Here is a 19,228-nt window from a genome sequence, read left to right as displayed (position 1 = left end):
TCATCTTACATGGAAGGACCCCATTAGGACTATGTTTTAAGTGCTTGCTTTCCTCCTCCAGATCAGAAATGCTGCAGCATTAGCTGGAGCAAGTTTCAGGGCATGATGAGAGACTCCTGCAGGCACTGTCCCAGTCAAGTGACCTTCCAATCTACAGTTCTCCCAACACAGTGTATTGACAATGTGCAAGTTGTTCACTTTCAAAAACATTTTCTAATATGTACTTGGTCAATGAACACAATCTCCAGCTCCTTAAAAGGAATATTTACAAATAGATAAAGGGAAAGAAGAGAGAAATATGGGGAAAAGAAATAAAGGAATAGACAGAAGAAGGAAAAAATCACACAAGATATAATCACACAAGAAAATAATCACACAAGATATAATGACACAAGAAAATAATCACACAAGATATAATCATACATTAAAATGAGTAGGAGGGAATAGTAGAGGATGAATAATGGGAAGGGGGAATTCGCATGGAAGTAGGAAAAGAGGTAAAGAATGTCAAATACAGGATGCATACAAATAAAGTACTAATTATATATTAAGGAATACATATGAATAAATGCAAACATAAATATTGAAATTCATTATTTACAAATAAAATAATAATATACATCAAATTGAGTATATTTTCATTTTAATATAATTAATATATATTATATATATATATATATATATACTAGCGTTTCTAACAGAAGTTAATGAGAACTAAGCAATTAATATGGTAGTAAAAATGTATTTGGTTGACAGGAAAGACATCAGCCCTTCCAAGACCCCAACCCCAGGGAGTCCAGCTTCAGGTGAGATTGGGTCTCTGGCGGGGACAGCCCACCCAACACCCATCCCCTTGATCTTCCTGGCCGATCCTGGCATCCAGAAGACCCGCCCACACAGGAAAGATATCAGCCCTTCCAAGACCCCAACCCCAGCGAGTCCAGCTTCAGGTGTGATTGGGTCTCCTGTAGGACCCTCTGCCCAACACCCATCCCCTTGATATTCCGGGGCTGCTCCTGGCATCCAGAAGACCCGCCCACACAGGAAAGACATCAGCCATTCCAACACCACAACCCCAGTGAGTCCAGCTTCAGGAAAGACATCAGCCCTTCCAGGACGCAAACTACATGTGAGCATCCCCAGCTTCAGCTTCAGGAAGGAAGGAGACTAGTGGAGATGGAAAGACCCCACCAGCACCCATTGGAAGAAGAGATGGGAAGAAGACAGAATAAGAGCTCACTCAGCAATAGAAACACCAACATGACCCCACCAGAATCTAGGGATCCAACACCAGCAAGACCCGAAAAGCACTACATAGACGAAGAAGAGGAGACAGAACTTAAAAATTATTTCATGAAGATGATGGAGACCCTCAAAGAAGAAACGAGGAAATCCCTTAAAGAAATAGAAGAAAAAACAAACAAAAAATCCATGAAATGGGGGAAAATTCAAGAAATAAACAAACCTCTCAAAGAATCTAAAGAGCACCAAGAAAAAACAACCAAAAAATTAAGGAAACAACTCAAACAGATGAAGGACTGAAATCTGAAATAGAAACGATAAAGAAAACACAGAATGAAGGGAGACTTCTTCTATTCCTATTTGTATCCCCTTTATCTCCTTTTGTTGTCTTATTGCTGGAGCTAGAACTTCAAGTACAATATTAAAGAGATATGAAGAGAGTGGACACCCTTGTCTTGTTCCTGGTTTTAGAGGAATTGCTTTGAGTTTCTCTCCATTTATTTTGATGTTAGCTGTTGGTTTACTGTTTATTGCTTTTATTATATTCAGGTACGTTCCTGTTATCCCTGATCTCTCTAGGACCTTTATCATGAAGGGGTGCTGGATTTTGTCAAAGGCTTTTTCAGCATCTAGTGAGATGATCATGTGGTTTTTCTTTCACAGATTGTTAACATGGTGGATTACATTGATTGATTTTCTATTGTTGAACCATCCCTGCATTCCTGGGATGAAGCCTACTTGATCATGGTGGATGATTTTTCTGAAGTGTTCTTGAATCCGGTTTGCGAGTATTTCATTGAGTATTTTTGCATTGATGTTCATGAGGGACATTGGTCTATAGTTCTCTTTCTTAGTTGTATCTTTGTGTGGCTTGGGTATCAAGGTAATTGCAACCTCGTAGAAAGAGTTTGGCAGTGAGACTACTGCTTCTATTGTGTGGAATAATTTGAGGAGTATTGGAATTAGTTCTTCTTTGAATTTCTGGTAGAATTCTGCACTGAAGCCATCTGGGCCTGGGCTATTATTGTTTGGGAAACTTTTGATGACTGCTTCTAATTCATTAGGGGTTATAGGTCTGTTTAGATTGTTTATCTGTTCTTGATTTAGTTTTGGCAAGTGATATATATCCAGGCAATTGTCCATTTCCTTTAAATTTTCAAATTTTGTGGAGTACAGATTTTCAAAGTATGCCCTGATAATTCTCTGGATTTCCTCAGAGTCCGTTGTTATGTCCCCTGTTTTTGTTAATTAGCATGCACTCTCTCTGTCTTTTGGTTAGTTTGGACAGAGTTTTGTCTATTTTGTTGATTTTCTCAAAGAACCAACTCTTTGTTACATTGATTCTTCTCAGTGTTTTCCTGGTTTCTACTTGAATGATTTCAGCCCTCAATTTGATTATTTCCTGGCGTCTGCTCCTCCTGGGGGAGTTTGCTTCTTTTTGTTCTAGAACATTCAGCTGTGCTATTAACTCTCTAGTATGACTGTTCTCCAGTTTTTTCATGTGGGCACTTAGTGCTATAAACTTTCCTCTCAGCACTGCTTTCAAAGTGTCCCATAAGTTTGTGTATGTTGTGTCTTCATTCTCATTGAAATCGAGGAAGTCTTTAATTTCTTTTTTTATTTGTTCCTTTACCCAGGGATGGTGCAATTGTGCATTGTTCAATCTCCATGAGTTTGTAGGATTTCTTCGATTTGTGTTATTGTCGAATTCTAATGTTAATGCATGGTGGTCTGATAAGATGCAGGGGGTTATTCCAATTTTTTTGTATCTGTGGAGATTTGCTGTTTCCTATTATGTGGTCAATTTTAGAGAAGGTTCAATGTGGTGCTGAGAAGAAGGTATATCCTTTGTATTTGGGTGGAATGTTTTATAGATGTCTGTTAAACCCAGTTGGGTCATAACTTCTATTAGTTCTTTTGTTTCTTTGTTAAGTTTCTGTCTGGAGGTCCTGTCTAGCGGTGAGAACGGAGTGTTGTAGTCTCCTACTATTAGTGTGTGAGATTTTATGTGCATTTTGAGCTTTAGTAATGTTTCTTTCACAAATGTAGGTGCCTTTGTTTTTGGGGTAGAGATGTTTAAAATTCAAACTTCGTCTTGATGTACTTTTCCTTTGATAAATATGAAGTGTCCTTCTTCATCTCTTTTGATTGATTTTAATTTGAAGTCTTCACAGTGTCCCATATTTCCTGGATATTTTGTGTTAAGGATTTGTTGGTTATGAGATTTTCCTTGCTTGACAACTCTATATCCTCTAATGAGTCTTTAACACCTGAGATTCTCTCTTCTATCTCTTGTATTCTATTGGTGATACTGCATCTGTAGTTCCTGATCGTTTACCCAGCTCTTCTATTTCCAACATCCCTTCATTCTGTGTTTTCTTTATCATTTCTATTTCAGCTCATCTCTGAAAAGGCTGACTCTGTTATTACACACCTCTTAGAGGTGATGGCTGTTATGTGTATACCTAAAACGATAAAAACTGACAATGCTCCAGCATATGTCTCCAGTAAATTGGAACAATTTTTCAAATATTATAATATATAACATGTAACAGGTATACCTTACAACCCCACAGGACAAGCAGTGATTGAAAGATCTAACATAACATTAAAAGAGATGCTTCATAAACAGCCAGGGAGAACAAAGACCCCTAAACACAGGTTACATAATGCTTTACTAACATTGAATTTTCTTAATGCTGATGAAAAAGGACAAACTGCAGCAGAAAGACACTGGACTACAGAGAAGATATCTGAACTGAAACAACCGGTGTATTTTAAAGATGTTATGACCTCAGTCTGGAAACCAGGATATGTGTTACATTGGGGAAGGGGTTATGCTTTTGTTTCCACAGGAGAAGAAAAGCTTTGGGTCCCATTTAAATTAATTAATATTCGATCAGAACAGAAAACGTCTCAGGAGGAGGAAGGATGACGGCTCATCTACTAGGTCTGCTATGTATAAGGAGACCTCATTAAAGGAAAGGGAAGTATTCTGCTTGTGTATTTACAGGACAATTAGTTTTGAACAGTGAAAAAATACTAGGTGTATGGATACCTAAAGAAGAAAGGATAGCTACTCAGAGGACCACCAAATATGCAATAATATGATGTGTTATCAATGTCTAAATCTCGTTATTTTGTTATTGTAATTTCTATTTCTTCCACTTCTTAATATGCCTGAGTCCCAATTCATCTAATTAATGCTGGCTTTGGAGTTGTATTGGCTCTCCTGCTTTAAACCCAAGCATATTGTTAAAATGCAATTCAGACTTTCTGTATTATATCAAAGAGCCATTGATATAAGACAGAAACAACAACAACAACAAAAGATATATATATATATATATATATATATATATGGTAACTGTCATCTGTGTATATTTGATTCTTTTGTAAATCTCTAATCTCCTTCATGTGTATTATCTTCCTTAGTGTTGCCTTTCCCTGTATTCATACACATAAAATTTAAGAATTTCTGTGCTAACATTAATATTTCAGTTTTCCAGAGACAAAGGGATTCTTGACAGCGATCTTCAACTGCTTTAGAAAGAGAATGTGGATTCACTTCCCCGACTCCACCTGATTCGCCTGGATACATCTAAACGGCCCCACATCATCAACCCCACCTGACAGGCACCATCCTGAATCCAGCTTGGAACTACATCACTCGACACATCGTCAGGCCAAGGAATTGATACAGTGCATCTTCTACAATCTGATCAGAGCTTCAGACTAGAGCTTCAATCAAATTCAAAAATCTAATCCGGAACTTCAGTCAAGCATCTCCTGCAAAACAGAGACTAACTGACCTACTTAAGACTCTTGTTACACTAACAATTTCTTCCCACAGTTCCCCATGATTGTCATCGTCCCACTTCAGCAGGAAGTAAATTTGAGGATTCCACCTCCCTTCTCCCTACTATTGATATTATCGGATAGTTTACACCTGTTAGTATTAATTTGCAATTATTTTAAGGTTGGGATTGGAAGGAGGTGTTCAGACTTTGGCATCCCTTTCAGATAAGTTTAGAATTTAGGTGGAATGGACATGTTTAGTTTAGGATAAGTAGATTATAACTTAATTATCACCCTCTACGTATATATGTTGTATATGTTTGAGTTTGTATCAAATTTAAATCTTCTATTTAGACTAAAAGGGCAATTGTAGGAGTGAACCCCACGAAGCTATCCGCCCAACAGGGCGGGGACAAGTAAATTAGCACAGGTAGAGATAAAAGGAAGAGAAAGGAAAAGGACCTCCCTTTTTCTCCAGGAAGCCAGCCACGCTTCTAACTCCTGGTCTGTGTGACTCTCTCTCTCTCTCGCTGGTAAATAAATATATTGTTTTCCCTATATAGCATCGAATATCGTTATACCAAGGCACATGCCTCCAGATACAAAAATATACAATTGTAACATTGCTTCTCAGCAGCTATCTCCTTCTTTGATCCATGATAAACTGCCAGCTTCTTGAGTCTCCCTGGGCCCAGGGTTGCCAGGCAGCAATTATGATTTAACAGTGGGTCTTACTTGTTCTCACAAAAGTATAGATAACTGATCAACCTATGCCCTCTGCAGGCTGGTTAAAGATCTGTGTCTTTCCGTGATTGGAGGCCTCTATCAGTGTTATCAGGACCTGTCACTGACACATGAGCTGACATTTTGGAACCTATTCCCCATGGTTCAATACACACCAAGTTTTAACGCTGGGGGAAGGTCTTGTTCCTAAACTCAACTTGACATATTGTCATCTTTGTTGACTCCCAAGAAAGGTCTAACCTTTTCTGAAAAGAGGAAGAGTGGATTAGAAGAGGAAGCTCAAGTTGGGTAGATGGAATGGGAAGAAAGGAGGGAGGACAAACAAACAGCTCATGGAATGCAAAGAAAATGACAAAAATGTTAAAGAGTAGATAATAGTGCTGAGCAGTATATATATATATATATATATATATATATATATATATCTTTTCTGATTGCCTGTGTTAGCTTCAATAGATTTTTGCCTTCTTTTGGGGAGATGCTTCCAACATAAATCCATATATTTATTCCTTGTTAATTTTTAGAGAGGTCTAATACTATTCATGTCATCCTATATCTACTATATACTAGAATCACACTCATATGTCCTCATAATCTTGGAACCTTGGCTTCCTCTCTTGAGTATAGAGTATGATTTGTCCCTTGCTATTTTATGAGCTTTGTGAATGCAAATACTTCCTCACATTATAAGTAGTAAATATGCTACTGAGTATCCACACTGTGGTCACCAAAGTTTTTCAAATTTAAGGATTGCTAGAGATGGAATTTCAGAGATGGTAGCCTTTGTAAATATTTCAGGTGATTTTGAGCAATTAGGGGTGGAAGGTACAAAATTAAAAATAAATTAAGTTTTTCAAAATTTAACTTTGTTAAATAAACGACAAAATCATTGACACATGGACACATGAGTCTCTTCCTAATCCACCGGTTTTAAAAAGTAGTACACCTCAGCATAGAAGTACCTTCTTCTAGTTATGTTCACTCTGAGAGCTGACACAGCCTTTTGCAACTAGATGCTAGACATCCACTAACAAAACCAGAAGTGTATTCTGAAATCCAAAGTACAGGATGGAAGTTGAAAAATGTTTAATTGCATCACACATTGATCAAGGAAGAAAGAAAGAAAGAAAGACATTAAGAGTTCCTGGGTGTCAGAGAGGATGACTCTGCAATCTATGGGAACTTGTAGAATAGATTAGTTTTTATTCCTGGTATACAATCAGACTCTGGGAGCCCATTCCACATGGATGGATGCTCTCTCAGCCTGGATACATGGCGAGGGGGAACTAGGTCCTGCCTGGGATGATATGACAGACTCTGAAAATCCATTATGGAAGGCATTAAGCTCCCTGGGGAGTGGAGGGGAGATTGAGTCGGTGGGGAATTGGGAGGACTTGTGGGGCAGTTAAATGAAAAAATTACAAAATAATAATAATAGCACTCTATGGACACTAAAACCCAGGAGGAAAGGACAAGCATGCTAAAGCAATTTATGTATGACTGTGACTGCACCACATGCTTCAGACCACAGATGTGGGAGCATTTCCATTCCAAAGCCCCCACCTGAAATCATGGACAGTCAGAACACAGAAACTGTCCACAGTGACTGATTCTGTGAATAATGATCATCATGGAACTTTAACTACTAGACTTGACATTTTCTTCATCCTCTTAATGGAGTATGACTTAACATGCTTTTGCATGTATGTGTGTCCAATATCCATAGATATAAACCATTCATATATTTTAAATATACATATTTAGCTATAGTTTTAGAATATTTTGCCACCTGTACTTTTGCTTAAACTTAATAAACATTTATTACAGGTTCTGAGGTTGCAGCAGGTAAAAAATTGTTGGAGTGCATTTTGGATTAAAGGTCACCTGAATTTTCAGTTCAGAATACCCCTGAGCCTTTCATGCCAGAAGAAAAGGCCTTTTGAAGATTGTAGTGGTTTACCTTGGGTTTGTTTTCCAACATAATCTTTAGCAAAAACTTGCTTAGAAAAAAGAATTCCTAGAATTCATTGAAAATGAATGTACAACAAATCCAAACTTACAGGATACTTTGAAAGCAGCGCTAAGAGGCAAGCACTCAGCACTAAGTGCCTATATAATGGATCTAGAGAGCTTCCACACTAGTGACATGGCAGCATACATGAAATATCTAGAATAAAAAAACAAAATTACCCAGGAGGATTAGATTACAACAAATAACCAAATGGGAGGTTGAATATTAAAATAGAAACAAAGGAAACAACACATAGAATCAATGAAACAAAGAGTGGGGTCCTTGAAACAACAAGATAGAAAAAACCTTTATTCTACCTAACCAAAAGGCAGAAAGAGACTATGAAAAGTAACAAAATCAGAAATGAAAGGAGGGGACATAACAATGGATACTGAAGAAGTCCAGAGAATAATCAGGTCATATTTTGAAAAACCTGTACTCCAAAAAATTGGAAAACTTAAAGGAAATGAGCAATTTTCTGTATAGGTATCACATACCAAAATTAAATCAAGAACACATAAACAATTTACATAGACCTATAATCCATAATGAAGTAGAAGCAAACATCAAAAGTCTACCATGCAAAATAGCACAGGGCCAGGTGATTTCATTGTAGAATTCTATCAGAAATTCAAAGGTAAATTAATACAAATACTACTCAAAATGTTATATGCAATTGCAACTGAAGGTTCAGTTCCAACCTCTTACACCAAACCACACAATGACACAAATAAGAAAGTGAAATAATTGAATTGTTGGTGTTTCAGGGTCTAGCTTTTTGAGTACTTTCTATGTTTGCAATTCAGTCCTCTATATGATTTGGATAGGTGAAAGTCTTTTCCCATTCTGTGGGTGCTGTTTGTTTTGTTGACTGTGTCCTTTGCCTTACAAAAGTTTCCCAGTTTCAGGAGGTGCCATATATTAATTGTCAATCTTACTGTCTGTGCAACTGGTGTTATGTTCAAGAAACGGTCTCCTGTACCAATTCTTTCAAGGGTACCTCCTAGTTTCTTTTCTAAGAGGTGCAGTATGACTGGATTTATTTTGAGATCTTTGACCTATTTGGACTTAAATTTTGTTCATGGTGATTGATATGGGTCTACATGCAGTCTTCTACATGTCCAGATACATTTATGCCAGCACCATTTACTTTCTTTTTTCCACAGTATAATCTTAGCTTCTTTGTCAAAAATTAGATGTTCGTACATGGGTGGTTTAATATCAGTGTTTCTAATTCGATTTATTTGGTCTACCTCTCTATTTTTGTGCAAATACCAAGCTGTTTCAGGACTGTATTTCTATAATAGGGCTTAAAGTCAAGGATGGTTATGCCTTTGGAAGGTGTTTTAATTTGGTGTTGTTTTGGCTATCCTGAGTTTTTTTATTTCAAATATAATGTTGAGTATCATTCTTTCAAGGTCTGTGAAGAATTACTCTGAGATTTTTATAGGGATTGCATTGAATCTGTATATTGTTTTTGGTAAGATTGCCATTTTTACTTGTAGATACTACCTATCCAATAGCATGGAAGATCTTTCCGTTTTCTGGTAGTTTCTTCAACTTCATTCAAAGTTTTTGTTATTCAGGTCTTTCACTTGTTTGGTTAGCAGTACTCCAAGTTATTTTCTTAGCCATCAGGGAAATACAAGTCAAAACACCTGTGAAATACCTTCTTGCTGCTGTCAGAATGGATAAAAACAAAAACACAAATGACAGTTTATGCTTGAAAGGATGGGGAGAAAGGGGAAAACTCTTTTTCAGCTGGAGGGAGTATAAACTATTACAGCCTCTTTGGAAATCAGTATTGTGGTTCTTCAACATAATGGGAATCAGTCTACCACAAGATTCAGCAATTCCACTCTTCGCCATATACCCAAAGAATGCACATTCTTACAACAAGGACATGCGTTTATCTTTGTTCATAGATGTATTATTTGTGATAGCCAGAAACTGGAAGCAAACTACATGTCCTTCAACCAAAGAATGGATGGAGAAAATGTGGTACACTTACACAGTGGAGTACTACTCAAAGGAATCTTGATATTTGTAGGCAAATGAATAGAAGTAGAAGAAACCATCATAAGTGATGCAACCCAGTAATAGAAAGGCAAACATGGTATGTTCCACCTCATATATGTATATTAGACAGAGAGTAAAGGATTACCAGCCTACAATCCACATCTCCAGAGAGTGCAGGAAACAATGAAGACAGTAAGAGGGACATACATGGTCCCCCAAGGAAGGCAAAATGTACAAGAACTCCTGAACAAATTTTGAGTATGGGGGAGGCAGAAGCGCGGTAGGACAAATAGAAGGTGAGAAGAGGTAGTGGGAGGAAAACATGAGGAATCAGGAAGATTGAGTGGGGAGAGGAATAGAGGAGAGGAAGAAAAGAGACACATCAGTAGAGGGAGCCATTATAGATTTAAAGAGAAATCTGGCACTAGGGACATGTCCAGGGATCCACAAAGATGACCCAAACTAAGAATCTAAGAAATAATGTAGAGGCTAATTAAAATGTCCTTCCCCTATAAGGTGATTGATGACTACCTTATATAACGTCCCAGAAGCTTCATCAAGTAGCTGATGGAAGCAGAAGCAGTCACCAACAGCTAAACACTGACCCGAACTCCTGCAATCCAGTTTAAGAGATGGAGGAGTGATGTACAAATGTGTCAATACCAGGCTTGGAAATCCCACCGAAAGAACTAACCTGAACAAGAGGAAGCTCATGGATCACATTCTGACAGCTGCACAACAAGCACAGGACTGAACCAGCCCCTCTGAATGTGGGTTTCCCTTTGAGACCTGGGCAGTCTATGGGAACTCTGGCAGTGGTACCAGTATTAATCCCTAGTGCATGAATGGAATTTGGGATTCCATTCCCTGTGGAGGGCTACTTTCTCATCCTAGATACTCGAGGGAGTGCCTAGGCCTTGCCCCAAATGATGTGAAAGACTTTTATGATCTCCCATGGAAGGCCTCAGCATTACTGAGGAGTGGATGGGGGTTAGACTGGGTTTTTTGGGGAATGTAAGTGTTGAAGCTACAGTGAATGTGATTGCTATGCAAAATAAGATTGTTTCTAATTCAAATAAAAGCTTATATAAAATAAAAATATAGACAGAGGAGATGTTGGTGTATGTACTTCTGTATATATGTTTGTCTTAGTTTTGATGAAAAAAGCCACTGATGATTGAGTATACAGACAAGCCACTGATGATTGAGTATACAGACAGAAATATAGGGGATTCTACTAAATCAGGAGTAGGCTGGGGAGAAGGGAGACAGAGAGGCTGAGAAGAGATGCCATGCTGCCAAAGGAGTAACATGCCAGGTAATGGATTGGTAATCCATAGATGTGTGGCAATATATTTAAGATTCATTTTTCCTACCTCTCTGCCTACCTGCCCACTTATCATTTGTTACCTATTATTCTCTAATAATCACTTTCTTTTTACTCTATATACATGGAACTAAATTGTCACCAACGGAAGGTTAGCCCGAATTCTGTTGGAAGAATGGTAGAATAGGATGTCTCCAAGTTACACAGAAAAATTTGATGTACCAAAAATTATCTCAAGAGAGAGAAGATAGTTACTGTCGACTAGGTCTTCTGAGTTGTTTTTGGAGGGGGAATCATTTGAGTTAAAAAGCATTTCCAGAGTGAATAGGGCAGCTTCCTATGGAACCAATCACTCCTCACACACACATTACAAAATTATACGTGTCAAGTTAAGAACGATGATCTAAAAATGCAAGGAATATTTTCAAGAGGTTTTCAGTTTCATTTTAAATTATTTAAAGAAATCCAATAGGCTTTATAGTGTGTATTTGGAGTTCTAAATGAATCCAATTTTGGAATAGCGAAAGGCAAGTGTAGGACACAGGTAATAGTTCTGATTAGTCATTCTGAATTATGATTTTTGGGGGTTTATTATGAAATTTGTATTACAGAATTACAATTGTGTGAAGAGGGTTGAGGCCTGTATCCCAACTGTCTGAATAGGGAGCAGAAATATGTGAAGGACATGGTTAGGTATAAAATTAATTCTAGGTCAGCCAGCTGTATCTGATAACATGCTTTAAAATATAACCATAATATCTTAAAGTTAAAAATAATAGTCATAAGGTATTTATTTATTTGCTAAATTATTGTTGAATTTTACTGAGAGATATTGTCATGTGATTCAGGATGGCCTTTAACACCTGATCACAAAAAATTGCTCCACTACCTCATTGCTACTAGCACAGGTCTCTCTCATTTTTTATTATTTATTTTTAAGTTTAAATTTAGATTAGAAACAAGGTTGCTTCACAAGTCAGTTCCAGGTCCCTCTCCGTTTCCCTACCTTCCTACCGTGCCCATTACCAACCCCCCCAATATACCCTCATTTCCCCAGGGAGGGTGAGGTCCTCCATGGGGTTGTCCATAGTCTGTCATTTCATAAAGGGCAGGGCCTAGACCCTCTCCCAAGAGTTCAGGGTGAGAGTGCATCTCACATTGTTGGATGGGAGTCCAAAGTCCATTTGTATACCCAGGATAAATACTGATCTACTGCCCAAGGCTCAATAGATTACCTAGGCCTCCTCAATGACACCCCCATTCAGGGGGTCTTGATATGCCCCACGCTGCATTGCCAGGCATCAGCCTGGGATTCAAGAGTTAATCCTTGTCAAGTCAGGTCATCTGTTTCTGGGGGTTAAACCATCCCAGTCTTAAGCCCTTTGGTCATTAGTCCTCCCTCTCTGTTACTGGCTTTCTTGAGTTCAGCTCAGTGCTTAGCCATGGGAGTCTGCCTCTTCTTCCATCAGCCACTGAATGAAGGTTCTGTTTCCCAGACTCTCTGGCCATGGGATTGTAGGCTGGCACTCCCTAGATCTATGTCTAAAATCCATATATGAGAGAGTACATGCCATGTTTCTCTTTTTGTGACTGTGTTACCTTGCTCAGGATGGTTTCTTTAGTGTCATCCATTTGCCTACAAATCTCAGGATTCCATTGTTTTTTCTGCTGAATAGAACTCCATTGTGTAAATGTACCACATATTCTCTACCCATTCTTCGGTTGAGGGATATCTAGGTTGCTTCCAAGTACTGGCTATTACAAATAATGCTGCTATGAATATAGTGGAACAGACATCCTTGTATCAATGGGCATCTTTTGGATATATGCCTAAGAGTGGAGTTGCTGGGTCTTTTGGTAGGTTTATTCCCATTTTTATGAGTAATCTCCATACTGATTTCCAAAGTGCCTGTAAAAGTTCGCACTCTCACTAGCAATGGAGGGGTGATCCTTTTTTACCACATCCTCTCCAACATAAATTGTCGTTGGTGTTTTTGATTTTAGCCATTCTGACAAGAGGGAGATGGTATCTCAGAGTTGTTTTGATTTGCATTACCCGGATGGCTAAGGATGTTGAGCACTTTCTCAAGTACCTCTCAGACATTTTAGACTCCTCTATTGAAAATTCTCTATTTAGTTCTGCAGCCCAATTTTTAATTGGATCCTTTGGTGTTGTGTAGACTTGCTTCTTGAGTTCTTTGTAAATTTTGAAGATAAACCCTCTGTCATATGTGGGGTTAGTGAATGTATTTTCCCGTTCTGTGGGCTGCGTTTTTGTCTTGCTGACTGTGTCCTTTGCCTTACAGAAGCTTCTCAGTTTCAGGAGGTCCCATTTATTAATTGTTGATCTCACTGTCTGTGCTAGTGGTGTTATGGTCAGGAAGCTGTCTCCAGTACCAATTCGTTCATGGGTACCACCCAATTTCTCTTCTAAGAGTTTCAGTGTGGCTGGATTTATGTTGAGGTCTTTCATCCATTTGGACTTAAGTTTTGTGCATAGTTTTAAACATGAATCGATCCCCATTCTTCTACATGCCAGCCTCCAGTTATGCCAGCACCATTTGTTGAACATGCTTTCTTTATCCCATTGTATATTTTTAGCTTCTTTGTCAAAGATCAGATGTTCATATGTGTGTGGGTTAATATCAGGGTTTTCAATTCAATTCCATTGGTCTACCTGTCTATTTTTGTGCCAATACTAAGCTGTTTTCAGGACTATAGGTCTATAATAGAGGTTGAAGTCAGGGATGATGATGCCTCTGGACATTACCTTGTTGATCAGGGTTGTTTTGGCTATCCTGGGTATTTTGTTTTTAATACAAAATTGATTATTGTTCTTTCAAGGTCTGTGAAGAATTGTGCTGGGATTTTAATGGGGATTGCATTGAATCTGTAGATTGCTTTTGGCAGGATTGCCATTTTTACTACATTGATCCTACCTATCCAAGAGCATGGGAGATCTTTCCATTTTCTGAGGGCTTCTTTAATTTCTTTCTTTAAAGATTCAAAGTTCTTGTGATACAGGTCTTTCACTTGTTTGGTTAGCATTACCCCAAGGTATTTTATGTTGTTTGTGGCAATTGTAAAGGGTGATGTTTCTCTGATTTTTTTCTCAGCCTTTTTATCATCTGTATACAGTAGGGCTACTGATTTTCTTGAGTTGATCTTGTAGCCTGCCACTTTGCTGAAGGTGTTAATCAGCTGTATGACTTCCCTGGTAGAGGTCTTTGGGTCATTGATGTAAACTATCATATCATCTGCAAACAGTGAAAATTTGACCTCTTCCTTCCCAAATTGTATCCCCTTTTGTTGTTGTATGGAAATGGCTGGAACATCAAGTACAATGATGAAAAGGTATAGAGAGAGTTTACATCCTTTTTTGTTCCTGATTTTGGAGGAATTGCCTTGCGTTTCTGTCCTTTTAGTTTGATGTTGGCTGTTGGTTTACTATATAAAGCTTTTATTATGTTTAAGTATGTTCCTGTTATCCCAGATCTCTCCAAGACCTTGATCATGAAGTGGTGTTGGATTTTGTCAAAGGATTTTTCAGCATCTAGTGGGATGATCATATGAGTTTTGTTTTTCAGCTTGTTTATATGGTGGATTACGTTGATAGATTTTCATATGTTGTACCCTCCCTGCATCACTGGGATGAAACCTACTTGATCGTGGTGAATGATTGTTTTGATGTGTTCTTGGATCCAATTTGCCAGTATTTTATTAAGTATCTTTGCATCAATGGCCATGAGGGATATTTCTCTGATGTTCTCTTACTTAGCTGTGTCTTTGTGTGGCTTGGGGATCAAGGTTATTGAAGCCTCGTAGAAAGAGGTTGGCAAGGCCTCACTCATTTTGCATGATAAAATTAGTATGAATGTTGAAGTAGATTCACACACACACACACACACACTTTAGTTATTTTATGAGTGACATACACAAAAAGAATTTGTTGTTTTCCTAAGAAATCATGTTTTCATGTAATATCGAATAACTAGAGAGCTGACTAAAAAGAAAAACAGAAATTGCATTTAGAGACCCCACTATAATCACATGGATTTCCCAAGTTGCAATTTATGTATTTATTCAAGCTGAGAATGTGGTGCATCTCTCTGGTATTATCTATTCATTACTTCCCTTATGGACTATAGATACATTTCACAAAGTGAACCTTGATCTTCCTATCCTGAAGTATATACTCAAAATTTCATAAAGTCAATCATTTGGTTTCAAACATTTTCTTACTCTTCAGTTTCAATCATATAAAATTTAATGGTAGCCTTACTGATATCAAATATATTGTTTACTAAATCACCAATATTAGTAAGATTTTATCATGTACTGAAAGTGGATTCATTTCTTTATGCAAAAAAATCAATGGCCCTTCTCTTCACCTTGAGGAAGCAAAATATAAAGACTAACCCAAGATTATGCTTTCTAACTACTGGTAATTTGCAGTAATTGTATTCTTTTTATTTCAATTAACTGCTTCCCCAAGTATATATTTTCACATCTTCTGACATGAACTCATCACTAAATTGGTTGTAATTATTGAATTACTAATATTAAAATCCTGACTAAAAATAAGCAGATTTATCAGCATTGTGAATCCCATCTTCAGATTGCTTTTATGCTGCCACTGTGCCCAACTTGAGGATTTGCCCCTTTACAAATGAGACTCCTTCATGGACTACAGGGGTGGACTCCAAAGAACAGGCATCAACCTCTATGGAGAGTGACTGACTGAAGCCCCTTGACTTCTAAGGGGCCTTTAGGATTCTAGAAAAAACGCAAAGAACTCTTCTGGTTTTAACAACCTAGGTCATTTCACCCAATTTGTATATCAGCAGTCCTACAAGAAGCCACCAGAAAGATTCAGAATATACTTCTGCTAATTCACAAATCAAACATAAATGACTGAGGTGCCTCTTTAATATTCCAAAGGGGATACTGGCCAAAGTTTTTCTCAACATTTCTAATATCTGTTCCCTTGTAACAGAGTACTGGCTCCTCAGCACTTCCTAACCTGTGACCACACTGTTAACCACTCCAACACCTGAGTTCCAATTTCCTTCCCCTATCCTGTGATTATTACATAGCCTCAGTCACTTTGGATTTTGGGGTCTCTCAGGCTCCTGGCCTCTTGGTTCCTCATCCTTGTCTTTTCAAGTATCTACCCCCACATCCTCTCATTTGTTGCTTCATTCTGGACATGTTTAGAGGCATCTGGCTATTTCTCCCTCATATCTAACAGTAAACCTTCTCCTCTCCAATATATAAGCACATACCAGTATCATTTCATTATTTTGTTTTCATTCAGCAGTGTTTATTTCACAAATATGTGTAGGAAACTGATCAGAGCATTTCAAGAACAATTAAGGTCACCCTTTCATAATTGTATGGTTTGCTATATAAAAATATGAAAAATTTATTTTTGTACTCTAAACTTTGTCAGAAAAAATTTTAACATATGTTACAATTTAGTGTTGAAATGTTTCCCTAAATGCCTGTCTGTATAGTACACAATTTCATGGTGCTATTGTAGACCAGAGGCAGAAATAGAAACCTCTGCAAATGGAGTTACAATCTAGGTGCAAGAAATTCATCCCAATTCTACAGGAGGAGGAGCCAATGCTCCAAAACTTGAGTCATCATTCCAGACACTCAAAACTTCAATTAGACTGGCTTACCCTGGAGGAAACATTGGGTGAAGCAAATGTGAATTTAAAGAAACTCATATTTAAAGGATATCCAAAAGTTTACAACATTGAGCAGTTCATGACATATTCTTGACAATTGGTTGCATTTTGTGAAAAGCACAGGGTCTTTTTAGTCATCTTTCTAGCCCTGAAAGTTACTTTTTATCACTTCATTTCAGCTTTTGTTTCCTGTTTGGCACATGGTTTAAATTGGTTACTACAAACAACCATGTTTTACTGTGAATCCTCTTCTAAGGTCTGAAAATTCAAGTAACACATATTCTCTAGAATGATTCAAACAGCACTCACTCAAAAGTGAAGATTTTGTCCAGCTTCAGTTACTCATTATCCAAAACTTCTTTCAGAAGGACACATAGCCACACATCATCAGCAGGATCTGTGAGGTGAATATCAAAATGTAATCAGATGTTAAGGTCATATTGTTCCCCAGTAAAGCCCCATCTGAGCTGGATTGTGATCTCGTGCTGTGTTTTAATACAGATATTGTCAATTTAATTAATGTCATAGTCAGACTGACTTAGAAAAGCTTGTTTCTATAACTGCACTTACTTGACCTGGACACATTAATAGTAACTGTACACAAATAACCTGTGTGCATCAGGTCCCAACTCTTTATATCAGGCATGTGAGAGTGCAGTATCCCAGGCATCCTTGTCATTGTCATTATTATTATTACTATTATTATTATCATTGTGTTGCTTTGCTGTCATAGTTATTATAATAATAATTTTTATTAGTATTAACTTAGCTTTTCAGCAGAGAATTTCTGTGCATTCTTGGCTCACCTAGTACTCTATTTGCAGGTCAGTCTGGCCTCACACTCAGAGGTTCAACTGCATCTTCCTGTTATCTGTTGGGTTTAATGACATTCAGCAGTTTTGCGTTCTCACATTTCATTCTTTACCTAAGCAAATTTTCATGGCCTCTAGCAATGGTCACCAGATTAGGTTGCATACTTCACCCTGATGAAGGGAGTCCAAAGTATTTGTCTTCATTCTCAGAGCTTTGTTGTCTATGCTGCCTCTCGTCTATGCTGATGAACTGCCCATGCCAGCAGAGAACACTGATGGCAGGAGCACATCTCTAGAATCCCAGCAAAGAACTCTGATTACGAGCACACCTCTGGAATGCCAGCAGAGAACATTGATCACGAGCATAACTCTGGAACACTGATCACTTCCTGAAGCCAACTGCCATTCCAGATATGTGCTTGTACAGCCAGAGTTGTGCACAGGTCTTGGGAAGATAAACTTCTTACAGACATTATCGGTTAACCTGTTCCTGAAGCCAGTTGCCATTGGAGATCAGGCTCTACTTGTGAAACTCAATTGGCAGCAGATATCACTTACTGGGAGCCCATCTCAGGAACTTTGATCACTTCTTGAAGCCAACTGTAACTCCAGTTCTTTGTTTGGCCTGCTGGAATTTAGTACAGGTATTTGGAAGCAAAGATTCCTACAATCAAAATCGTTTATCCCCTTCACACTATCAGTTGCCATGGGAAACATCCTTCAAGGCTCTTTGTCTGAGGAAAATAACATAAGACAGTTTTCTCTGCTCAACTGTCTTAGAAACTACCTGCCTAGGCCAGTGGAGAGAAGCCTACAGGCCTCAGCTTAGCTTGGGCCTTCTGATAACACATCGCGGTTTCTCAGAAAAAGGACCATTATCAGCAACTAAGACCCAAAAGACGAGGTTTACACCCCAGCGAAAAGCCTGGAATATTTCACAGCCAATATAGCCCAGAGGGATTTGACACATCAACAACAACTGCCACTGTCTATGTCCAGACTGAGGTTCAGAGACTCACATGTGGACCTGGAAATTGGCAAGAAATGCAGGTGGGTCAGATTCCCTGACTCTGCATGCATGTAAAGCCCATGCTATTATGCAGGTCATGAAGTATATGCAGACTCTACAGTTTGCAACTTGATTGTCATTGTTTCTTATTTCATCCTTACTTCCTTCTTCATTCTTTCTTTCTTTCTTTCTTTATTCCTTTCTGTCTTCAGTTGTTATTTTCCCTCATTAGTAGGACTGAAGTTTGAGTTCATGGATGAAGTACATGTCAGACATTGATTCTGCAAACAAAAATCATGGCCATTATCAACACAATATGATGGGAACCTTTCCAATTATTTTCCAGATTGGGCTTCTGGTTTTGTCAGTGAATGTGGAGCATCAAGTTGCAAAATGCTATGTCAGGTCTCAGTTTGAACATAAGTAGAAGCAGATGATTCCATACTGAGTTGTAATGCCTTTTAAAACATGTGGGTTAGGAAGAGGTTTAATTGTCCATGTATCAGTGACTTTTGGTTTATATAACACAATTAAATTCAAAAGCTTGATTTATTTTTATTTTTGAACCTT

General features: G+C 38.0%; 1 long non-coding RNA gene across 1 annotated transcript in view; it reads right to left on the bottom strand.

Annotated features, from left to right (window-relative positions):
• LOC121138493 overlaps positions 1-18,950 on the bottom strand; it is a 59,192-nt gene extending 40,242 nt beyond the window's left edge. The window contains exons 1-2 of the long non-coding RNA XR_005875467.1: positions 18,669-18,950; positions 17,147-17,234 (exon numbers count right to left, since the gene is read on the bottom strand). This is a non-coding gene — a long non-coding RNA (uncharacterized LOC121138493). The remainder of the gene's footprint in view (positions 1-17,146; positions 17,235-18,668) is intronic.
• Between the last annotated feature and the right edge of the window lie 278 nt (positions 18,951-19,228).

Source organism: Mesocricetus auratus, unplaced genomic scaffold (genome assembly GCF_017639785.1).
Source record: "Mesocricetus auratus isolate SY011 unplaced genomic scaffold, BCM_Maur_2.0 contig_2552_pilon_obj, whole genome shotgun sequence".
NCBI classification, from domain to species: Eukaryota; Metazoa; Chordata; class Mammalia; order Rodentia; family Cricetidae; genus Mesocricetus; species Mesocricetus auratus.
The sequence above is the reverse complement of the archived record's forward strand: the minus strand, read 5'-3'. Positions and strand labels throughout refer to the sequence as shown.